The sequence below is a fragment of the Lampetra planeri genome, chromosome 53 (genome assembly GCF_965212315.1).
Source record: "Lampetra planeri chromosome 53, kcLamPlan1.2.h2, whole genome shotgun sequence".
NCBI lineage: Eukaryota > Metazoa > Chordata > Hyperoartia > Petromyzontiformes > Petromyzontidae > Lampetra > Lampetra planeri.
The window spans coordinates 3,134,623-3,153,801 of NC_136159.1; positions in this window are offsets into that span (position 1 = coordinate 3,134,623).

Genomic DNA, 19,179 nt, shown 5'->3' on the forward strand with positions numbered 1-19,179 from the left:
GAGTGTGATACACAAACGCAAGATCTATAAATACATGAAAAATAATGCGGGCACACACACACACACGTTCCAAACACACACACACACAGACGAACTTCACATAATTACCTGCGACAGATGAGAGCAGTGTAGTTCTGTGCGGTGTAAATCACTGTAATTACTGCGATCCTATCCACCACAGCAATTACGTTCATAAACAAAAAAAAATGTTAGGCGTTAGAATAATGTTCCAACAGTGAACAAACCATTAATTAACGTTCAACCATTTCCATGGTAGCGTCTGCCTCGCAAAGCAAAGAGGGGGGGGGGGGCAGTTCAGCCGCACAGAGTACAAGAGCATGTGTTGTTCGCGAGCACCTATTAAGGCTGACACGGATAACTAGGAGGTGGGCAGTCAGTGCCACGCACTGCCGCCTTTGTCTCCCTATTGGTGATGTTTTACACGTTGCATCAGGTACCGATTTGAGGCTGAGTCGACATAGGGGAGGCCCAGGACCTGTTCAGATAATTATCACTGCATTTGTTGGTGGCCGCGAGTGGAAATCCAACTCGGCCTGCGGGGTTTGTCGTACAGCGTGCTAACCACTGCGCCACCGCTCCTCCACACACGTGCACTCACACGGGGATGTAAGCATGTTGTTTTAAAAGTATTCTCTTTTTTCAAGGCCGTATATATCCCTTGGGATATTGCTTATGCGATGTGTTGGGGGGGGGGGACTTTGAACGTGCGCTTGGTGTCATTTAAACGAATGCTCTAATGGCACAATCGGTCTCGTGTGCTGAGCGGGTTTGCAAATTTAATATCGCGTGTGAATGAAGATTGTCTGCCACGCCGTCTGAATTTTAGTTTTTTATTGACAACAATAGCGCGTGATGTCCACAGCCAAACCAACCCCCGCCCTGCCCCGCGGTCTTAAGTAGCGAGCATTGTTACCGATATAAGAGCAATTAGACAGAATAACGGTGGAGTAAAACAAATATATCTAAATAGTGGGAACTCAAACTTGTTCATGGAGGTGTTCCAACACTTACTGAGCCACGTAAACTCTTTTGGGGTTGTCACACGAAAAAAGAAAGCACCTAAGGCTTTCGTAATGAAGTGGCGGTGTTTTATTATGTTATTGTTATTGCTGCTGCTGCTAATGGATTAAGGCGCTCAGTAAGTTAGTGCCTTTCTTTCTCTCTCCTACCGAACCGAATAGCACGTGGGATGCTCACTTCTGTAATCCCGTCGATTTTTATTTTTGGGAGGGTTACTCGACCAGTGGCTGTTTCTATCTGTTCACCATAATTGTCTTGTAGAGAGCACTCGTCAATATTTTATTTTATTTTCATGGAGTGTTGACATTTTCACATGTGAAGCACTTTGTGATGTTTTTGTATTTTGTTTTATTATAAAATGCGCTGTTATAGAAATACGTTGCAAGTTGTTGTCATCGTTGTCGTCGCTATTCTTCAGATTCTGAAAACTAAGACGAACGACCAAGACTCGTGTCCATTACCAATGAGGTCACGCGGATTTTAACAGGCTGTTGGGGCAAATGATCTTAGCGAGCACCTACGAAGGCCGGCACGGCACACGAGGGGAAGACGAGTGACCAGCACCACGCCAGACCGCCTTTGTCTCCCCAGTGGCGATGTTTACACACGGCATCAGGTACAAATATTAGGTCTTATAATCTGGAGAACACGGCACTGTATATATTAGTGGAACACAGTCATAAACCACGGCAGATCGGGATTATGCTGATGATGCTGATGCTCAAATATGACGTTACAAAGCTCTGCCCCCCCCCCCCCCCTAAAACCATAAAACATGCTTCAAATCGCTTTAAACTATTGTCATTGTAGTGCGTATTTAATGTGGCGCTGCACTCTGATGTTGTAGGAGAAAACATTTATTAAGAAGTATATTTAATTAAGTAGAACGTCTTCTTGGTTCTTTCGGTAAAGTCACGTAGAATGGAAATAATAAAATAATAAAAATAAAACATTAAATCATTCTCACGACGTTTCGGCCACAACGCAAGCAGCCGTCCTCAGGTGGAGGGCAGGTCTGTCGAGGAGACAGAGTCTGTCTTACCGAAAGAACCAAGAAGATGAATCCCTGCAGTCACGAAAGCATTAAATCGAAATTTAAGTAGAACGTGTTGTCTATATTGATTTAAAGTTGCGCATTTTCATGTGACGTCACATTTCTCAAACGCCCCCCTCGTCACACATCGTCACAAATGTCTCACCCCCCCCCCCCACCTCCTAGGTGCGTGACGTCATTTATGGACGACCCCTAAGAGGCGAGCGAGGATGACGCGCTTGAATGGGAAGTTTTCAATCAGTGCCTGGTGAGAGCTGTGGCAGAGCGGATCAGAAACGTGGCACAGCGGGGAAGGGAATGAACAGCTTGTGAAGAGTGCGAAAATAAGAAAGGAGAAGAGAGATGGGGGGGGGCACGCTTCGAATTAACACTTACAAGGCACACAGATAGGAACGCAACTGTTAAAACTTCGAAACTGAGACATTGAATTATTTGATGAACCAATGTCCGTTATATTCTTAAGTTTTTTTGGTGAAGTCACGTAGGTTAAAAATTAAAATTAATAAAAGTAAAATTAAATAAAAATCACGACGTTTTGGAGGCAACACAAGCCTCCGTCTTCAGTGGAATCTTGATACAGCTGTATCATGATACAGCTGTATCATGATACAGCTGTCGTGCTGTGACGGTCCCACCTGAAGACGGAGGCTTGTGTTGCCTCCGAAACGTCGTGATTTTTATTTTACTTTTATTAATTTTAATTTTATTTTTTTACCTACGTGACTTCACCGAAACAACCTAAGAATATGAATCCTTGCAGTCACGAAAGCTTCAAATCTAGAATCAATGTCCGTTACCCAATAGCTCCTTACTATTAGTTCACTGTTCATACGTCTATTTAAAAAAATACTGCCCATTGCGATCGAAACGTCGTAGTTTATTTTATTTTATTTTTTTTACCTATCTACGTGACTTTACCGAAAGACCCAAAGAATATGAATTTCTGCAGTCACGAAAGCTTTAAGTCAAGATTTAATTATCATTTGTGCTGTGAAGAAGGGCCATTGTCCGAAACGTCGCCTATTGTATACGTTTACATTTTAAGGCCACACACACTCCGTTATTGATGATCGCGTTACATTTCTTGCGTCTTGAGCTTTCGCTCTGGAGATATTTTCTTGTTTAAGTCCTGTGAACCAAGTTTGGTGAGTGATGCATTTATGTCCACGTTTAATCCGGTTATTCCTCATTTAACAAACACACACACACAACATATTTAGGCGCCTGTGAAAATGACACTGAACCAATTGCTGTAAAGTGTGGTTGTCGTGTTTAAGTACTGGTGTACCGTGTCTATTGCGAAGCCACAGACTGATTGTCTATTTTTGTTTGCATTTTGACTGCTTGTGTTGTGGTTATTGCAAACATGATCCCTTGTATAAAAGTGTCAGTTTTGGTGCCAGATAAAAGGATACAAACTTATTACTGTATCTTGCTACTGGCAAAGGAGGTCTCATAATGATTGATCTGCCTTTGTCTATTGTTCTTTTAAGACTTCTCTACCGCAAATGGGCTCACGTCTCCGGAGACCGCCGAACTAATTAACACTTGCTAATGGAAAATAATAATGATATGACTACGTGAGATGTTTTTTGGACAAAGCTTGCGTTTCTGATTGGCACTTCCGAGGTCAGAAACAATGCTCGTTAAATACACGTTGGCAACAATGCTCAAGATGTTCCCTCTGGTTTCGTGACACGTGGGTAAATGTTTTCCGGCGTGTAAATAAATATAACGCGCTAATTAAAAAGAAAAATGTAAATAACGTTTAACGTGTTTCTGCGGGAATTTAGGGGCACCGCGATGGTGAGATGTGGTATACAGGAGGGTAGTGGGTTCGATCCCGACCCGACGCCTGTTGTATATTTGGAGGTTACGTGTCTCTCCACTCGTGGTCGCGTGCATTTTGTCGCAGGGTCCTCCACATTTATAATAAACATGCCTTTAAGAGTAGTTGTGCTGCTATAAATGTCCAAGTAATAAGCCACTTCGTTGAGCTATCATTTGTGATAGCCAGATCGCTTCTGAAAAAAAACTGTATAGCTCAGAGGGGCTTTACCTGGAAACATTTTTTTAAAAATGCAATTGCAAATCTGTGAGTTTAAATCCCAGCCACCTCGTTTCAACTCCTGCAGCATATTTTCAAGGACATCAATCAAATGCTTCCCTATGGAATCCCTGGCCTTTGCCATGCGAATGTGGAATTTACAATTCTGGGTCACGGTCTCAAAAGGAAAAAAGAGTGCCATCCCAGTGGGGGGTTTTGAGAAGGGATAGACCGTGACTTGTATTTCACGTCTGTCCGTATCACGGTGGGACACTGGAGTACATGTGATGGACAGGCTCGGATAATCGGTAAGCAACTGAATACATACGGCTTGACAATGTACAGCGCCTTGTCAATCATCGGATTGATGAAAGCCTCCTCCGCCTTCTCATGCGGTTCACTCGTGAGGGATGTTTGACCGTAACGGAGGCCCTTTTACTCATGGGGAATGCAAGGGCCATACTTCACCACTTTGGGCCAGTGTGTATTGGTGAAGCTAGTGGGCCCAGAAACGATTCAGATATCAGTCGCCACTGATGTTCGCCACGGCCTGCAATTGAACTCAGGTGGTTTGGTTCACAGTACAGTGCAATAGACCACTGCACCAGTGCTCCCCCAGATATCCATCGAGTGACCATCCTCACAGATCGGTCAATCGACTGCAGGTTGAAAGCCCCTCCCCATTGTCGCTTCAACCTGTGACGATCACCACGACGTCATCGTCGTCGTCATCTCTCAGCCATTGTCAGTCTGGATGTGGAGGGATGGGCGTCTTTGTCGAAAAAAAGTCAGTGGCGACTGATGTCCGAACCGGTTCTGCCCCCTCACCCCACGTCCCCCGCAGCCTCAGCAATACGTACTGACCAAAGTGGTGAAGTATGACCCTAGCATCCCCCATGAGTCAAAGGGGCTCCGTTAAGCAGTGGGTTGACACCTGGGCTGTAAACTGTCACGCGTGTGTTGAGTTTCTTACCGATACAATTATCCGGGGCCTGTCCATCGCGTGTAATCCAATGTCCCACTGCGGTACAGAATTACGTGGAATAAACACCCACGGTGTATCCCTTCTCAACCCCCCCCACCGCCCCCCCCCGTTGGGATGGCACTCATTTCGTCCCGTGGCTTAGCATCATCTGCCTCGAGTGTTTCCTCTGGGTTCTCTGTCCAGGTGTTATGATGATGATACTGACATTATCGGACGAGGTGTCTGTTGAACACGTGATATCTGTCGTCATGTAACCGTCTCCCTTTCAACCCTGGCGATCTGTCCAGGATGCCCACGGGCATCTGTGTCTTTGACGCGGTACATCTCAAAATGCCCCTTATCTGTCATTGTTTCCCTTTCATTCCCGCTGCCAACATCGCATCCGTGCGTCGCTGTGAGCCGCGCCAGTCTTTTTTGCTGGCGGTGGTGGTGCAGAAAGTTGGCACATCATCTTGGTTCTTTCGGTAAAGTCCCGTAGAAGGGAAATAATAAAATAATTAAAATAAAACATAATAAAAATAATTCTCACGACGTTTCGGCCACAACGCAAGCAGCCGTCCTCAGGTGAAGACCAGGTCTGTCGGGGAGACAGCGTCTGACGCTGTCTCCCCGACAGACCTGGTCTTCTTATTTTATTATGTTTATTTTTATTATTTTATTATTTCCCTTCTACGTGACTTTACCGAAAGAACCAAGACGATGAATCCCTGCAGTCACGAAAGCTTTAAATCGAAATTTAAAGTTGGCACAGTGGAGGGCAAAGCCGGTGCATCCGCCAATCATCTCAGTCAGTCAACCCATGGCAGCTGGGTCCGTCTCGTGACCTCCTGTCAGCAGCGAGCATTCGACACTACACGTGGCCCTCAGACTGCACCTGGCCTGGCGATGACAAACCTGCACAAGTAATCGATAATCTTCTGGGGTGATGAGGGGAGGGGGGATATCTTTTCCACAATCCCCACCCGCTTGGAAGGTCGAACCAAAGTAAGTGAATTAATCAACCTGCTCCAAATCTTTTGGTTTCTGATGGTGCGCGTGTGTTTTTCTTTGTTGATTTACTGGGGAGCGGCAGTGTAGCGGTTAGCGTGCTGCGCTACGAACCCGGCGACCCGAGTTGGACACCAGTGACGATTATCTGAACTGGTCATGGGCCTCCCCTAGGTCGACTCAGACTCAAATTAGTACCTGGTGTGGTGTGTAAACATCGCCACTGGGGAGACAAAGGCGGTCAGGCGTGGCGCTGGTCACCCACTCCCTCGTGTGCCGTGGCGGCCTTCATAGGTGCTCGCTAACAGCACTTGCTCCAACAGTCTGTTCAAGCTATACGGGGGATGTTTGTCTTTCTTGTTGATATTATCTTCAGTTTTCTTTCTAATGTTGATCAATGCACGCCACTGATATTAAACATAGCCGGGGATTTAACTCGGGTTGTTGGGTTCAAAGCGCTAACCACCATGCCAACGCCCCTCCCAACACTCCCTACAAAGACGAAGATTCCCCATATAGCTTTAACCGGCTGTTGGGGCAAGTGCAGTTAGCGAGCAGCACCTATGAAGGTCGGCACGACGCACGAGGGGGTGGGTGGCCATCACCACGCCCGACCGCCTTTGTCTCCCCTAGTGGCGATGTTTACACATCGGCACCAGGTGCTCATTTGAGGCTGAGTTGACCTAGGTGGACGGCCGAGGACGAGTTCAGGTAAATCGTCACCGGTGTTGGCCGCGAGCGGGAATCGAACTCGGGCTGTCAGATTCACAGCGCAGTGCGCTTACCGCTGCCCACACCCACACGTACACAGCACACGTGCGCGCGCACACACACACACACACCGAAGGGCTAATGCAGGTCCCATTTGATTAACAAAATGAGGCAGCCGGGCTGGCTGGAGTGCACGTTCGGCAGAGTCAATACAGATAAGTGACCCATATTGGCCAATGGACTTAATTGAATGACGCGGGTAATTGAATGATACTGGTAATTGAATGATGCCCGTTTCCCGTTGCAATTCACATTAAAGCCACATGTGCGGAGGCACTGACAGCGAACACAGGCAAAGCCAGATTATTTGGTAACACAATAAATGTAGAAGTCAAGATGTGGTTTCTTTAATCTTGAAAATTAAACACGGTTACATCACATGCACTGACAGGATCAATATATTTCAGTCGCATTCCTTCCACCGGTGAAACTCCCCGTGCAGGTTTTGACTTCGCTTGGTCTCATCAGCAAGGTTCGTGGCCTGATTGCACCAATGCCACCGGGTTGTCCGACGTTTTGCAAAGTTGCGTTGCGGCAGATGTTGCATAAACGCCGCAGTTTGCTGCGACATCATTTATTTTACTGATCGAGTGGATCGTGGATAAGGGAAATATTATGATCATCATTATCACTAACCATGGTCAATCCACTGCTGGATGAATGTTACCCCATGCCTTGGCACGGTCCATTGGGGGAGGAGGGTAGTTGTTTGACCATACTTCACCACGCTGGCCAACGCCGGCTCGTGAAGGAAATGGCGACCAGGACCAGTTGAGCTATCGCACGCCACTGATATTAGCCGTGGGTGGGATTCGAACCGTGGTGGCCGGTTCTTGAGTGCAGTACACTCACCGCTGCGACCACCGTGCCACTGTTTCTGAGAGGGAGCGTGAACACCAAACCTTTAGCTATACGCAGTCCATCATGTAAATTCTCACTGCGTGTTTACTCATCAGGCCGATTTAGTAAACAGTTTGCATCCTGTCCTTTATACCGCTTGGCTGCCAGTCTGCCTGGCAAAAGAAGATATTTAAAAAAAATGTTTTTACGTTTTTTTTTTACTTTACCAGGTAAGGCCCACTGGAGCTGTATGGCTCTTTTGTTCAGAAGCGACCTGGCCACAAACGATAACTCGACGAAGCGGCGGCTTGTCATCATGTGGACATTTCGAGCAGCCAAACACTCTAATTGCGCGTTTATAAATGTGCAGGGAAAACCCGAAAGATCCAGAGAAAACATCCACGCGACCACAGGGGAGAGAGCCATGTGACGTCCAAATATAGAGGTGTGAGAGTCGGGATCGAAACCACGACCTCCTGCACACCAGGCGAGGTAGTTAACATCTCGCCACAGCGGCGCCCTCGATGGGATGATGCCCGATGGTCAAGAGCAATAACGAAGTGGCAGCCAAGGAATGGAACGCTTCCTGAGAAAGCAGACGTACACCGAGGAGATGGAACGATGGCAAACACATCGCGTGCAGATGCTGGTGTATTGTTACCATCGCAGGATCGTGAGAGGTGGTGGTGGTTGTTGGTGGTGGTGGTTGGTGGTGGTTGGTGGTGGTGGTGGTTGGTGGTGGTGGTTGGTGGTGGTGATGGTTGGTGGTGGTGGTTGGTGGTGGTGGTGGTTGGTAGTGGTTGGTGGTGGTGGTTGGTGGTGGTTGTTGGTGGTTGGTGGTGGTTGGTGGTGGTGGTGGTTGGTGGTGGTGGTGACTGGTGGTGGTGGTTGGTGGTGGTGGTAGTGGTGGTTGGTGGTTTATGGTGGTTGGTGGTTTGTGGTGGTTGGTGGTGGGTGGTGGTGGTGGTGGGTGGTGGTGGTTGGTGGTGGTTGGTGGTCGTGGTGGTTGGTGGTGGTTGGTGGTGGTGGTGGTTGGTGGTGGTTGGTGGTGGTTGGTGGTGGTGGTAGTGGCTTAGGGAGGCCGCCTTCATCCAGCAGTGCATCGTCGTTGCGCCAGCGCGTCTCAGCGGGGGCTGCCCCATCCTCCCCCCACCCCACCCCTCACAGCTCTCAGCGAGCGCAATTCAATTGGGGGCCAAATTGAGTTAAGAAAAAAAACGACTGCACACAAAGCGACGCGTCCGTCGGCGGGGCAAGACACCAGCCGCGTGGACGTGACTCATTGTGACGTGCGTCCCGAACACGCGGCCGCCCCGCTGATGAATGCACTCGCATCCACTGCGATGAACTAGAACGAGGCCGAACGTTAAAGCCGAATCGCTGGGAAAATTAGCGTCAGGGACCCATTCGCTCGAACGGTTTCTTGTTTGTCGATTTAAAGCTTTCGTGACTGCAGGGATTCATCTTCTTGGTTCTTTCGGTAAGGTCACGTAGAAGGGAAATAATAAAATAATAAAAATAAAACATAATAAAATAATTCTCACGACGTTTCGGCCACAATGCAAGCAGCCGTCCTCAGGTGAAGACCAGGTCTGTCGGGGAGACAGCGTCTTATTTTTTATTATTTTATTATTTCCCTTCTACGTGACTTTACCGAAAGAACCAAGAAGAGGTTTCTTGTTTGTCGTCGTCGTGATGCGGGTGCCGTAGTCTGGGCCCGCTATCCACGGGGCCACTCGAGTGAGTGTGTGTGTGTGCGCGTGCGTGTGTTTTAGACGACATGAAATAATGCAATGGTAAAATATGTAATAAGAAAGAGAGTCAGCGAGTGATGTAGGTACACGCGTCATTGCTCGCTGTCCAGCCCCATGCCCTGGGCGGTTGTCTTGTCGGCGGCGCGTCTGATGCAGGTTGTAATCTGCCTCCTCGACACAATTATGGCAACGATGGCTGCCGGTGGGTTTAGATACTGTGCTAAATGGGGCGGTGTACGGGGGGGGGTGTCACAGTGTGCTCAACTGCCTGTACAGGAGTTGTTACACTCTCCCGGGGGCGCATTGAACTCATTCATTCTCGATGCGAGCATTAACGAGGTAATCTCAGGCCACCACCGGATGCGGGATTCTACGGAGTGTCATCGGGCCCGTTGCACGAGGATCGACGCGTCTCGCTGCTGAGTCTCCCAGGCTGAGCACGATACCGATGGTGGGAAATTCCACATTCCCACGGCAGGATTTGGCTGTCCGTAGGATGACCCACTGTTGGACTTCTCACCGAGTGGGACTTAAAAAAATTTGAGCGTGGAGAACCACAATACGTCCAAAAGTACTAAACTATTTTTTATTTACCAGATAAGGCCTACAGAAATTTTGCTGTGACGGTTTCACCTGAAGACCGAAGCTTGTGTTGCCTCCGAAACGTCGTGATTTAATGTATTTGTTTTCTTTTAACCTACGCGACTTTACCGAAAAAAACAAACAGTATGAATCCTTGCAGTCACGAAAGCTTCAAATCTAGAATTATATAGATATTGTTTTAAGAAGCGACCTGGCCACAAATGATAGCTCAACGAAGTGGATTATCCCATGAAAATTGATAGCAGCCCAATAACGTGATGTTGATTCTAAATGTGGAAGGAAAAACCAGAGGGCCTGGTGGAAAATCCACGTGACCACGGGCAGAGAAAGAGAGACACGCAAACTCCACAGATATACAGCAGGCGTCAGGATCGAGATCGAATCCACGACCTCCTGCATACCAGGCGAGGGAGTTAGCATATTCTCCTAGCCACCGCGGCGCCCTCGATGGGATGACCCGATGGTCGAAAGCAATAACGGAGTGGCAGCTAGGAAGTGGAACTCGCCCGGAGAAAGTAAACGTCCGCCGGGGAGATGGAACGATGATAAACATCTCTCGTGCAGATGCTGGATAGATTGTTACATCGCAAGGATCGTCAGAGGTGGTGGTGGTTGGTGACTTGGGGAGGCCTTCATCCAGCAGTGTACTGACCAGGCTGCTGCCCATGATGATGATGATGTCACATTGCACGGTGTATCGCAATATTGTTCGCCGTGGCCAGAATGCTCGTGCTTTGTGGCAGTCCGATTATAAACACGCCACGTTGGTCAACAAACAACAACGGTCAGCGTAAAATAAATCAGTAAATGGAACCATAGGGGACGGGGACAAAAATCGCGTGTGATTTTAAAACTTTTAATACAAAAATTAAAGAAACCTACAGCCACCTTCGTCACAGAAATGTGTACAACAAATAACACTTAAATCCAAATAAACGTGACGATAACAAGTTCGTATTTTTGTGTTTTTTTTTGTATATTTTCGTTTTAAAGACTACACCTTATTATAATCAGTCTTGCAAATACCCACGTCAATAACTATATACATACAGATGCTTACAGTGCCAGGGAGCCAGAGAAAAAACGCTTCGGAACACTGGGGAGCAAGCCGACTGCAATTGCATCCAGAGGGCATGTTTTTTTGCTGCACGCTGCAAGTTTCCATCGCCTTTCGAATTACATTTCGAATCGATGAAACTGCGTTTTTTTAAATCTTTCAAACATATCTTATTCGCGAATCTGGCTTCATATTTAGACAATTATCAGCCTTGTGATTTCCCACTTATGCTCACACAATCTCTGCCATCGAGTTGTCTTCAAATGTCACTACACAATGCGATTGATTTAATTCAAAGAGCGAAATTATTTTGTCATCTTAATATGCTGCTCCCTGCTCGATTCCAGCCCCGGACTGTTCTCAAGGTAGCCCACATCTTGCCAGATGACGCTGTGGGTAAAGAGTACGACTCGTGGTCAGAATATTGCTGAGTTTAAATTGGAGGTTCACTCAGCCCATCATTCCTCCAGGGCTCATAAATAAATACCACTTTTTTGCAGGCGCGAAGGGGGGGGGGGGTAAAAAGTGTTAATCTTATCGATAGACTGCCCCCTGTCATGGGAATGTGGAATTTCTACCAACGGCTCAGAGCTCTCGCTGAAAATGAGCGTTGCCTGCCGCTCGCATTTGAGCAGGGAGGCACTTTGAATTTCCGTAGTTTTTTTTCGTTGTCAAACTCTGCTAAAGCCATGTGTCTCTGCATTCCCCATCCCTTGCAGCATTGCTGCACAGCGCCTAGGGGGACCAACTCAACTGCCCGCAAAAGCAGGCGGCGTGCGTCCCATTGTTCCCGAAGCCCTGCCGAGAGTAACGTTTGAAACCGGGTTAATACCGTGTTGTACACATGATGAAGGATACGGCCTCGCGAGCGGTACAATTTGGGAGCGAGTTACCTGCGCTTAGCGCTCACCCACAATCATAACAACGCTTTGAGTACTGCATATGCAAAAGCTCACACGTAATGCACGGGCAGCAGATATCGAAGTTTTGAGAATGAGATAGGGCGGATAAAAACAATAACAACAAAAAAGACCGCACCAAGCTTGCACGGTATTCGTCTTACTTCCAAAAGCCCCATATTTACACGCTCACTTTAGTAAAATAAGTGCATCGAAGTCAAGGGGTTTCTGCGTCGTAAAATAAAGTACCTGGTATACGCTTGAGTACGCGTGCACTCGTATATCTCGTTCTCAAAACTTTACAGTTGCACTTTATTTGTGTTCGTGAAGGGATATTACAAGAGGGAAACCAAACATTCGTTTGGCCAAAGCACGTGGTTTATAAGTTGAATGATTATCATTTAGGGGCATTTTCTCGAAAATGTAAGTTTTTTTAGATCACTAATTGTTCTTTGGGATATAATACCGTCATATCATACCACTTGTTTTTTTAATTTAAAGAACAAAAGTAAGATTAATTTTGAGTTTACGTTTTTTTTTGGGGTACAGCATTGTAAAGTACTATAGACTGTGCAAAAAGTGGTCTTAGTTTTAATCAATATTGTTATTACACTTTTTTTCTTATGAACATAATTTTTCCGAAAGATTTTCGTACAAAATATTTACATTCCTTGCAAATGACAACACACAGCGATCGGAGGAGACTCGCGGTACTTTTGCGTCCACCGTTGTTTGCGCTAATTCACGCAAAGTCACATGACACCTTAAGCACCCAACAGCCAACAGTCGTGTTTAAATAATAGCAACAGGAATAATACAAAGTGTGATACTGAGTCGTTTGGTACCGACGGCTATAATGTGGTTGCACTACTCTGTGTTTATTTACATTTACAAAACGGACATTTTGATTTCAACCAGAAAAACAAAATGGCTGTCGGTGCACGTGTGGTTGACCACAACAAAGTGAAACAACATGGCGCCGGGGTTGGGGTGGTCACTTGAATAACTTTGACAAGTCCTGTTTTGTCATGGTAATCCGCTTTAAAAAAATTGCAAGCAATAATGAGTTACCCTGCATTGTAAAGTTGTTGAGTGAGTTCGTGATGACAGAAAGCTACGTGGCACAGTTACGTCCATGGAGAAATGAACCTACTACTCATGCCGAATATCCACCGCCATTATTCGCGATATTGAATGTGTCTTATTAAACGAAACAATCTTTATTTTACCAAATAAGTTCTACGAAACTATATAGCTCTTTTTCAGAAGTGACCTGGCTATCACAAATGATAGCTCAACGAAGTGGTTCATCACATGGAAATTTATAGCAGCCAAATAAAATAAGCCATGTTTCTAAATATGGAGGGGAAAACCCAGAGGGCCCGGTGAAAAATCCACGCGACCACGGGGAGAACATGCAAACTCCAAATATGCAGGCGTCAGGGTCGAGATCAAACCTACAACCTCCTCCGTACTAGGCGAGGCAGTGAACATCTCGCCACCCTGGACACAACTTTCACGGCGACTCGAGGTTAATAAAGTCTACCGGTCTTACGATTCACAACCGCACGGGGAGCTTCCACAGTCGGCAAAGCGTCGCATCGTCGCGCGAGGGAACTATCTGGTAAGATGATGGCACGGGATGACTGTGTGGAGTCACGGCATGGTTCACAGCACATCAGTCACCGAGCGTGTGCATTTCAGCCTCCGTTGCTTGGCCGAACCTCGTTAAGTAACAACAATCCAAATGTACGCGACGTTTATTTTTAAGTTTTGTTTTGTCGTACAGCCATTGGGTGGTTGCAACTGTGACCATCAACGTCCATACACTCCAGAACCTAATTTTCACCACTGCTCTGTATCGGGAGGCTTCAGCAACGCAACGGTACACGTTTGGCCCCAATTAATTCGTGAGAGTGTTGCGCTCGAAGCCAACAAGGCCTCAGCGCTGCTGCCTTGGTGACTCTGACGCAGCCGTCGTAAACCCCCATCGAGCCAGAAATCCTGCACCGTACGGCCCCGTCGTCGCGTGTGCCGAATGTGACGTCGTAGTATCGCTTGAGAATGGACCGTGGGCAGGACGCATCTCTCGAAGGTGGTGATGGCCGACGGGGGACAAGACCGGCGACAGAACGGCAGCCAAAGGAGGAAGACACATACGCCGGAGGATGGCCCACTGTGGAATTGTGAGTGACGCGATCAGCTGGCGTCCACGACCGAGATGGATCGTGGCATCGCAAACAACAGGCCACGAGAGATTGGTGACAACGTGGGAGGAGGGGCGGGGGAGGAGGCCTTTATCCAGCAGTGGATAGATCATGGATACCCGCCGATGACGATGGTATCCCCGTGGATGCGTGGGTGGCCAATGCGTATGTGGGTCACGTTCTACTTTGCGAATACAAAAGTAGATGAGGCGATGGGATCGTCTCCTAAAAAGCATTATTTATCACAGCCGCCAATAGACAATTTGATCTGCCTTGCGAGATTTTCAATTAAAGGACTCAATCGCAAGTTGAAATTTAATTAAGACCACGGCGAAAGAGAAAGAAAATGGCCTCGCACGAAAATAATCTGATGAGAATAACAGCCGTCTTGAACAAAGGCAGTACAATGCGTATAAATACATTACGGTATAATGTGAATAGCAGTCAAAAATACTTAATCATCGCGGGCTAATGAAGCAAAATGATGGTGCATAACTTTGTCACACGGCCAATGCATAAGAAGGTGTTGTCTGTACGATAGGCTGGTTCAGTGGTCAGAGTATTTCAACTCACGCTCGGAAGGGCGTACGTTCAAATCGCGGTTGGGGATCGAACTCAGCCCATCATCTCTCTGGGGGAAATACCATCGAGTACCACCACTTTGGGTTATGCCAATCGTGGCGATCCAATGGACACACCGGAGCCCGTCATGGGAATGTGGAATTTCCGTCGCTGTCCACAGACGAGCTTGTTTGAGTCGGGAGGCTGACTTAAAATGTTTTTTAAATATGTTGTCACACACCGCTTAATACATTGCTAAAATACAACGCATTTAAAACACCAAGGCGTTGCGCTCGTTACGACGTCAAAACCTTTTTTGACCGGTCGTCACATATACGGTGATACCCTGTGCACATCACAGGCATTCTACAAACAACGAAAACGATTGCAAACGTGAAGCACTTACTTAATTTGCTAGCAAAACAGCCACCTCGCAGCGGATGTCATCGGTAAACAATGCTGCTTGCTGGACTAAACTAAGGCATGAATTGCACAATTAATTATATATATATTTTGCCGCAATGTTTCTGCGCGTGTGCTCGATTGCCAGCGTGAAAGCTGTCGCTCACCGTGTACACGGTATCCATGGCAACCGGAAGTAATATTGGAAAATGTGCCCCCTTTTTTCTTTACATCACAAATAATCGCGTACTTTTGTGTGTGCCGAGTGGGGTGCGCGTGTGTGTTTTTTTACGATCAACCCCACCCCCCCCCCTTAAGATCTCGATTAAATGGGAGCTTGTTCAAATCACGCAGCATAATCGTGACATGCAACATGCACGCGGGCCTTCGCGGGAAGATACAATGGACCGCTTGTGAGTTTTGGTGATAAAGCTAGAAACGAACGGCGATAAGCCGCATTCGAACTGCTGAAGCTTGTATACACATCATTGGCTTGTGTGTTTACAGACGCAATGGTTTGTGGTGTTGTTGTTGTTGCATTTTGATCTGTACAAGAAACATAAGCAATGGCACGGTATTAATAATAATATGTATTAATAATAATTATAATGAACTGGTCATAACACAGAGGTCACACATTTTGTCTGTTTGTTCTGAAGAACTATGTTTTATAAGAATAGACTTGTTTTACTGTGAACACGTAAAAAAACAAATTAATTCACGAAGCCAGGCAGTCTTCAGTGGTTTAGAGCGCTCCAACCACGCAGCAAGAACGTTCTGAGTTCAAATCCGGTATGGGGTGACCGACACGGCCCATCATCGCTCTGGCGTCAAATAAATCGAGTACCGCAATGTGGGAAGCCAACAATGGCCATCCTACTGAGAAACGACTCACACACCCCCATCGTCACAGGAACGTGGAATTTCCATACACAGACAATTGGGCAACCAAACGGAGATCAGTAGCACCTCCCCCCCCCCCCCCCCATACGCGAGTTGGAGCAGGGAATCACCGTCACATTGAGCAACACGTGAAAATAACAACGTTGACAACTCCGCGGACAACCGATAAACGTGTAAATTGCTGATCTCATCAATGAGCATAGAACGTCACGCGAAATGCAGTCATCGCAGCAGCAGCAGTAGCGGCTTCTTGGCTGACCGTCGAGCAAAGAAGGCGGTCACCGCATCGCCCGCTTGCAGATGCGCTCCTGTGGCCGTCTGGAACGAACTTCCTTACGATTTTAGGAAGCCGTTGGGAGCTATATGCACGTTTAAGTCGAGATTGAACACTCATTTCTTTAGAACTGGCTTGTGTGTTTAGGTTGTTGTCCTTTCCCTGCACCGACAATTAGCACGGTTGGCTACATACGGTGCGAAAGAAAGTTCAACATACATACAACATACATGGCTGTGGGTGAGAGCGCCAGGAGCACGACTGGCAGGGCACGGGTGTAGACCGAGGCCACGTTTCGACATCTGGGCCACGGAGTTTTTCGCGATGCACAGTGGTCGAGAACGGCAGAGGAGCAGAGACTGGATGATCAAAGGATGCGAAGACGCTTTGTACATTGAGCAACACGGGAGCACACTGGAGCGAATGATGATGATGCTACTTGACTATGCAGACGACATGTTTTGCCCGCGTGGCCACGTATCCACAAGGTGAGCCTGTTTATGAACGCAATGCAAACGCGTAGACTTTAACTCGAGTTCTGGACATGAACAGAATTTAAGTTGCAGCCCCAGTAGTCATCACTAACAACTGTCACTACCGGAACCACTCAGTGTCGCCTCTTGGTATCTCAAATTCTGCCTTCTCTTGCCATAATTTAAAACGACTCTATTAAAATCACTCAAGTAGGAGCGTCAATGTAATACTACAACGTAATTGCTGTTATTAAGTTCGTCTGTTTGTTGTTGATTTTTGTTGATCTGTAATTGCGGAATAATTTGACGTCTGCCGGCCGAGTCGCCCTCGAAAAAGACCTTCACAGCTCTACGTGATTCAGTCGGGGAAATAAAAACTTCTGATTCTGTGAGCCAGGGTGTGGGAGCGTTGCCCTGTGAACCTGCTGAGTTCCCTTCACCTAGGGTTAAACAAAACAAACCCCGCTCCATTGCATTTTACCAGGTAAGGCCCACTGAGCTAGAAGCTGTTTTTTTCCCCCAGAAGCGACCTGGCCATAAATGATAGGTCAACGGCATGGCTTATCATCATATGGAAATGTATAGCAACAGCCGAATACCCTCAACGCACGTTTCTGTATGCGGAGAGAAAAACAGGAAGACCACACAAAAAATCCACGCGACCACGGAGAGAGAGAGAGACACCGCAAACTCCAAATATACAGCAGGCGTCATGGTCGGGATCCAACCCACGACCTCCTGTATATCAGGCGAGGTAGTTAACATCTCCTAGCCACCGCGGTTGGTCGTGAATCGAGGCCCCGGTGTTGCCACGATTCGCGTGGAATTGCCCCTAAATGACGACCGCCGTCGTCAACTGAGCAAGCCAAGGACCGTGTAGCTCCACAAGGAGACGCTACGGTTTTTGTTGACGTGGTCTTTCTAGAGTCCAGGGGTGGGGAACCTTTGTTCTGCCAAGGGCCATTTGGATATTTATAACATCATTCGCGGGCTATACAAAATTATCAACTGAAAAATTAGCCTGTTATATTTGGTCAAACATTTCATTAACTCACCCCTAATGTGATGGGCTGGAACTGCTTCGCTTTGGCGAGGCGTGTGATGTTAGCTGGTATTGATGATGTTGCTACTCGTAACTGCTTTTCTAGGTTTGCTCCTAGATTTATTGAATTTCGAGTCTCGCCTTCGGTTGTCTTGGCAGGGCCACACCAAATGATTTCGCGTTCCCCACCCCTGTTCTAGACCATCGAAACATGGCAAAGTGTAGAGGGTCCGAACTGCAGTCAATTGGCTAGACCGGCGTTCCCATGCAGCATCATACAATTCATTATTAAAGGCGGCAGTCAGAGCTAGATTGGGAGAGAAAAAAAAACACTACACGCTTACACTTTTGAAGATTGCATCGCGTGAGATGTATAACTTCTAAAACCTTAACACTGTCGCCACGGTGTTGGGGACACGCGTCGCAGCTGTTGAAGATCACTCGAGGCGGGGATTTTTTTTTATAATAAAAAAAACAACAACAAACAAAAGCACGCGAGGAATATGTTGCCAACGCTTCGGCCGCGCGGTTCAAACGCCTTCTGATGTTGTAATTCTTTGAATGGGACGATACCTCAATTAATGCCACTCCCCCCACCCCACCCCCGCCTCTACGTTTCAAAAATGCGCTTGGCGGAGCCCCGTTTGGAATCGCTGCTAACGCGTTCACGATTGTCGGCGTTGCTTTCACACACCCAGTTTAATTAAGGACACCAATCAATCAGGGACGAGCTCAGGAATGGATTTGTTCGCCAATCAAGCCGGATCGAAATTTGCCCCCCCCACCACCACCGACCCACCCCACCCCCCAACGTGTTAATCCACGTTGTAAATCTGTGTTTTTGCCATGTTTCACGCTCCTCCTCCTCGTCCTCCTGCGGTGTGCTACCATGATCGAATTCCTCTGTCCTCGATGTCTCAGCTCCAGCGCACCGGACCGCTTCACCGACCTGCTGACCCCAGAGTCACTCTTGCCGCAGGGGCGTCGTGTTTACTCAACGCACAAGTCCCTCGATTGGCGAAATAAAATCTACGGCACCCTTCTAACGGGAGTGGGTTGGGTTTTGTTGTTGTTGTTCGTGGGTGGGGCGACGTTGCACTAATAAGCGGTGGATCTCGGTTGGCACCGCAGCGAAGGTGTCCAAAAGAAGACCCAAACCGCTACAACACCTGGCCCCGCTGAGAGTTACACCTGGACTCTGCACCAAGGTGAACCACGCAGGCGACAGGCTCACCCAGGACTGTGCGAGGGGGCCGTCTGTTTGATTGTTGCGGGCACA